The 5,820-nt window shown below is 49.1% G+C and overlaps 1 pseudogene; it reads left to right on the top strand.

Annotated features, from left to right (window-relative positions):
* Positions 1-2,023: 2,023 nt before the first annotated feature.
* Positions 2,024-3,761, top strand: LOC149195119 (18S ribosomal RNA; annotated as a pseudogene).
* The last annotated feature ends 2,059 nt before the right edge of the window (positions 3,762-5,820 follow it).

The following is a 5,820-nucleotide window of genomic DNA, read 5'->3' as shown; positions in this document are numbered from 1 at the left end:
TGTGGGCTCAGTTGGTCTTGTTGTTTTGTTTCCTTCTGTTTCCTTTGCATTGAGGCTACTACAGGCGATCATGCGATCGAGGTCCATCGTTTCTGCTGTCTGGGTGGACTCCTAGGTGGCTACTCTGTAGGGAGGGGAGGGTTGGGGGGCACTTTTTGTTTCAATTGTGTATGCGCTCGTGGTCCAATGGGGAGGAAGCTTGCTACATCGATGGTGGGGGCTATCTGGAAGAAGGATTTTGAGGTGGAACACTTCAACCTCCCTCCTTTGCGTGGAGGTGGCAGTAGGGGAAAATTATTCATTGTCTAGTCAGTAAAGCTGTGGGAAATCTCCTAGGTTGCCTGTACATAGGGTACGTGGGGTGCGGAGCTGCTTGATCCCTCCTCCTATTTGGATATGTTCTTTTATTGTGTAGCGAGCCTCTTGATTTGCATTTATTTCCTTCCTTTTCCTTCACATCGTGGTTGGCGCAGGCGATCAAGTGATCGAGGTCCACCGTTGCTGCTGTCTGGGTGGACTCTTAGGTGGCCTCGGTGCATGGCGTGGAGGGTCGGGGGGCACATTTATAAGAGAGGTTGTGGGCTCGGGTGGTCTTGTTGTTTTGTTTCCTTCCATTTCCTTTGCATTGAGGCTGCTTTAGGCGATCTTGTGATCAAGGTCTATCGTTGCTGCTGTCCGGGTGGACTCCTAGGTGGCCTCTCTGCGGGGAGGGGAGGGTTGGCGGACACTTGTTGTTTCAATTGTGTATGCGCTCGTGGTCCAATGGGGAGGAGGCTTGCTACATCGATGGTGGGGGCTATCTGGAAGAAGGATTTTGAGGTGGAACACTTCGACCTCCATCCTTTGCGTGGAGGTGGCCATAGGGGAAAATTATTCATCGTCTGGTCGGTAAAGCTGTGGGAAATATCCTAGGTTGCTTGTACGTAGGGTGCGTGGGGTGCGGAGCTGCCAGATCCCTCCTCCTGTTTGGATATGTGTTCTTGTATTGTGTATCGAGCCTCTTGATTTGCATTTATTTCCTTCCCCTTTGCCTTCGCATCGTGGTTGTTGCAGGCAGTCAAGTGATTGAGGTCCACCATTGCTGCTGTCCGGGTGGACTCCTAGGTGGCCTCGGTGCATGGCGTGGAGGGTCGAGGGACATTTATAAGAGAGGTTGTGGGCTCGGTTGGTCTTGTTTTATTTCCTTCCATTTCCTCTGCATTGAGGCTGCCGCAGGCGATCATGCGATCGAGGTCCATCGTTGCTGCTATTCGGGTGGACTCCTAGCTGGCCCCTGTGCGGGGAGGGGTGGGTTGGGTGGCATTTCTAAGGGAGGTTGCGGGCTCAGTTTGTCATGTATGATTTCCTTCCCTTGCCTTTGTGTTGAGGCTGCCGCAGGCAATCATCCAATCGAGGTCCATTGTTGCTACTGTCCGGGTGGACTCCTAGGTGGCATCGGTGCGGGCGCGGGGAGGTTTGTATGGCCTCTCTATGATAGGATTTGTGTGGTCAATAGTCCTCTTTTTATTTTCCTTCCTTTTCCTCTGCATCGCGGCTACCGCAGGCGGTCAGGAGATCAAGGTGGCCTCAGTGCAGGGCGGGGAGGGTTGTGGCTCATTTATAATATAGAGGTTGTGTGGTTGGTTGTCCTCCATTTGTTTCCTTTGCATCGAGGCTGTCGCAGGTGATCGGTTGATCGAGGTCCATCGTTGTTGTTGTCCGGGAGGACTCCTAGGTGGCCTCGGTGCAGGGCGTGGAGGCCTTTAGAGGAATTTCTAAGGGAGTGGGTGAGTGATTGCTCGTTTTCTTGTTGGTTGGGCCGTGGATGCGAACTCCGGAGTGGCCTTGGTGCGTTGTGGCTTGGCAGGTTTGCCCATTTGTTCGCCATGTCCTTGGCAAGTTGTATGTGCTTCCTTCTTAGGATGCAAGAGGTGCAAGGCATAAACATTTTACATGATATTTTGACATCTCTTTGGCTTGATTGGTGTTCAGGTTGGCTCTCGGTAAGAGAGCACCTGGAATGCCCTTTGAAGTGAGAGGGTGCTACCTGGTTGATCTTGCCAGTAGTCATATGCTTGTCTCAAAGATTAAGCCATGCATGTCTAAGTATGAACTAATTCAAACTGTGAAACTGCTGATGGCTCATTAAATTAGTTATAGTTTTTTTAATGGTACCATACTACTCGAATAACCGTAGTAATTCTAGAGCTAATACATGCACCAAGTCCCGACTCTTTGGAAGGGATGCATTTTTTAGACAAAAGGCCGGCGGGGGCTTGCCCGCTTCTCCGGTGAATCATGATAACTCGACGGATCACATAGCCATTGTGTTGGCAATGCTTCATTCAAATTTCTACCCTACCAACTTTCGATGGTAGGATAGAGGCCTACCATGCTGGTGACGGGTGACGGAGAATTAGGGTTCGATTCCGGAGAGGGAGCTTGAGAAATGGCTACCACATCCAAGGAAGGCAGCAGGCGCACAAATTACCCGATCATGACATGGGGAGGTAGTGACAATAAATAACAATACTGGGCTCATCGAGTCTGGTAATTCCAGCTCCAATAGCGTATATTTAAGTTGTTGCAGTTAAAAAGCTCGTAGTTGGATCTTGGGTCGTAAAGGTCGGTCCGCCTACTCGGTGTGCACCTGCCCTTCCGTCCCTTTTTTCGGTGGCATGCTCCTGGCCTTAATTGGCTGGGTCGTGGTTCTGGCGCTGTTAATTTGAAAAAATTAGAGTGCTCAAAGCAATCTTATGCTCTGAATACATTAGCATGGAATAACGTGATAGGAGTCTAGTCCTATTGTGTTGGCCTTTGGGACTGGAGTAATGATTAATAGGGATTGTCGGGGGCATTTGTATTTCATTTTCAGAGGTGGAATTCTTGGATTTATGAAAGATGGACCACTGCAAAAGCATTTTCCAAGGATGTTTTCATTAATCAAGAATGAAAGTTGGGGGCTCGAAGACGATCAGATACCGTCGTAGTCTTAATTATAAATGATGCCAACCAAGGATTGACGGATGTTGCTCTAAGGATTCCGCCAGCACCTTTTGAGAAATCAGAGTGTTTGGGTTCCGGGGGGAGTATGGTCGCAAGGCTGAAACTTAAAGGAATTGACAAAAGGGCACCACCAGGAGTGGAGCCTGGGGCTTAATTTGACTCAACATGGGGAAACTTACCAGGTCCAAACATAGTAAGGATTGACAGATTGAGAGCTCTTTCTTGATTCTATGGGTGGTGGTGCATGGTCGTTCTTAGTTGGTGGAGCGACTTGTCTGGTTAATTCTGATAATGAACGAGACCTCAGCCTGCTAACTAGCTACGCGAAGCTTTCCCTTCGCGGCCAGCTTCTTAGAGGAACTACGGTTGTTTAGGCCATGGAATTTTGAGGAAATAATAGGTCTATGATGCCCGTAGATGTTTTGGACCACACGCGCGCTACACTGATGCAGCCAACAATTTTTTATTCTTGGTTCGAGAGGATTGGGAAATCTTCTCAATTTTCATTGTGATGGGGATAAAATATTGTAATTATTGGTCTTCAACGAGGAATTCCTAGTAAGCGCGTGTCATCAACTCATGTTGACTACGTCCCTGCCATTTGTACACACCGCCCGTCGCTCCTACCGATTGAATGACCGGTGAAGTGTTCGGATTGCATCGACGATGGTGGTTTGCCGCCATCGACTTCATGAGAAGTTCATTGAACCTTATCATTTAGAGGAAGGAGAAGTCGTAACAAGGTTACCGTAGGTGAACCTGCGGTAGGATCATTGATAGCAGGGGTTTTCTTTTTTGGTTTGGGCTGGTTGGGTTTCTATTGCAATGTGGGACTTTGTGGTGCGTCTCTAGGGGAGCGGGTTTGGTGTTTGGCGGGAACATTGTTGGTTTCTTATCTCGAGGTAATGCTTGTTTTTTCATGTGTGCTTGCAAGCCATGCTTCTGCTTGTCCCACCCATCCTTTGTTTTTCTTCCCCCCAATGTGTTTCTGGAAGGGGTTCGGAAGCTTGTTTCTTGGGAGCCTTTTCGAAGATCTATTCGGCCGGGCATGGTTGCTGAAAACGTGAGGTGCTTGGTAAATACGATAAATAAATTCAGACTCATTCGTAGCAGCGGTGCTCGGTCTTTTTTTCATTGGAAGGCATGGGCCAAGGGTGCGGGATTCCATAGTTGGTTCTCTCGAAAAGGTGGCGGCGGTTGATGTGTTGATTGGGTGAGCTTTTTCGCTAGTGGTTGGGTCGAGGGAGTGGTTGCATGCGCGCTTGGTAGCTCAAACCTTCCCTGAGGAGATATTGTCAGGGTGCGGTCAGTATGGGATGGATGAAGATCGGTTCAACCCGTTGGGTTGGCCACCCTAGTCCCTCCCGACCGTTCCTCGACATGCCCTCGTGGAAGGGTTGGGTGTGCATGAGGGTGGCAATCTTATCTCATGCCTTTCTCATCGAGGGAATTCCTCGTCCTCTCGTGAGCCACTCCCCTTCTAAGGGAAAAAGAAGTAGCGGGTTGTGTCTTTGTTCCTCCCTTTGGATTGTGGGTTTTTTGTGGGACTTGTGTCATTTCTTTGTTTCATGGTGTGCGCTTTGCGAACGTCCCTCTCTCTAGTGGCCTTGCACCATTGATGTATTTGTGGCCCGCAGCTTTCTCCAACGTTGAGTGTCAGCCCATGACAACTCCTCTTTGGAGTTTGATTCTTTGACCCTCGTTGACTTTCTCGCTGGAAAGGTTGTTGGGTGCTTTGTACACGGAGGGGTGCAACAACGGGGTGGGTTTGTGTTATTGGCAGCAGTCTATTTGTCGTTTGAAGCCTTGTGCCGCTGGGTTAGGGGGATGTTTTCCTCTCAGTGACGTGCTCCAGACACTAGTCTTGTTGTGGCCCTTGTCTTTTCTATTGGTCAATTATAGGTTGTGATTTAATTGCTTGGTTGTTTGCTATGTTGTAAAGCTAGAAAGGGTGTTGTGTTGAATGCATGTGGGAGGGTGTGAAGAGGTGGGACGCCTTTTTGATTGGGTGCCTTGTTTGATTTATTTTTGGTCAACAGACATCTACTCGGCATGCTGTTGAGCTTCTCTCTCTTCTTGGGATCTTTGTTTCTTTGCTGTTGTTTTCTTCCCTTCTTCCTTTCAGCCCTAGCTTTAGAGAGGAGAGGTGGGATTGTTGTGGATTGGTGTTCGAGAAGGACGAAAAGTAGTGCGAGTTCCCAGGGTGGCCACACTAGTCCTTCTTGATCGTTGTCCCTTGCAGTTCCCCCCTTTTTTTGAAGGCGCGGGGTTTGGGAAGCTTGTTCTTTGTTTGAGCCTCCCCTTGTGAGTCGGTAGCCACGTTTGATATCTCTTGCTTTCCTGTTGTTTTCTTCCCTTCTTGCTTTTGGCCCCTTAGCTTTACGGAGAAAAGGTGGGATTGTTGTGGGTTGGTGTTCAGGAAGGACGAAAAGCAATGCGAGTTCCGAGGGTTGCCACCCTAGTCCTTCTCGATCATCGTCCCCTGCAGTTCCCCCCTTTTTGTGAAGGCACGGGGGTGGGGAAGCTTGTTCTCTGTTTGAGCCTCCCCTTGTGAGCCGGTATACACGTTTGATGTCTCTCTTTCTTTCATGTTGTTTTATTCCCTTCCTCTTTTCGGCCCTAGCTTTACGGAGAAAAGGTGGGATTGTTGTGGATTGGTGTTCGGGAAGGATGAAAAGTAGTGTGAGTTCCCAGGGTGGCCACCCTAGTCCTTCTCGATCGCCATCCCCTATAGTTCCCCCCTTTTGTGAAGGCACGGGGTTGAGGAAGCTTGTTCTCTATTTGAAGCCTCCCCTTGTGAGTCGGTAGCCACAATTGATATATCCCTTTCTCTCT

Source organism: Pinus tabuliformis, chromosome 2_2, assembly GCF_031772625.1.
Source record: "Pinus tabuliformis cultivar Carrire ecotype Pingquan chromosome 2_2, CPIR1, whole genome shotgun sequence".
NCBI classification, from domain to species: domain Eukaryota; kingdom Viridiplantae; phylum Streptophyta; class Pinopsida; order Pinales; family Pinaceae; genus Pinus; species Pinus tabuliformis.
Note: the sequence above shows the minus strand (reverse complement) of the source record. Positions and strands in the feature narration are given on the sequence as shown.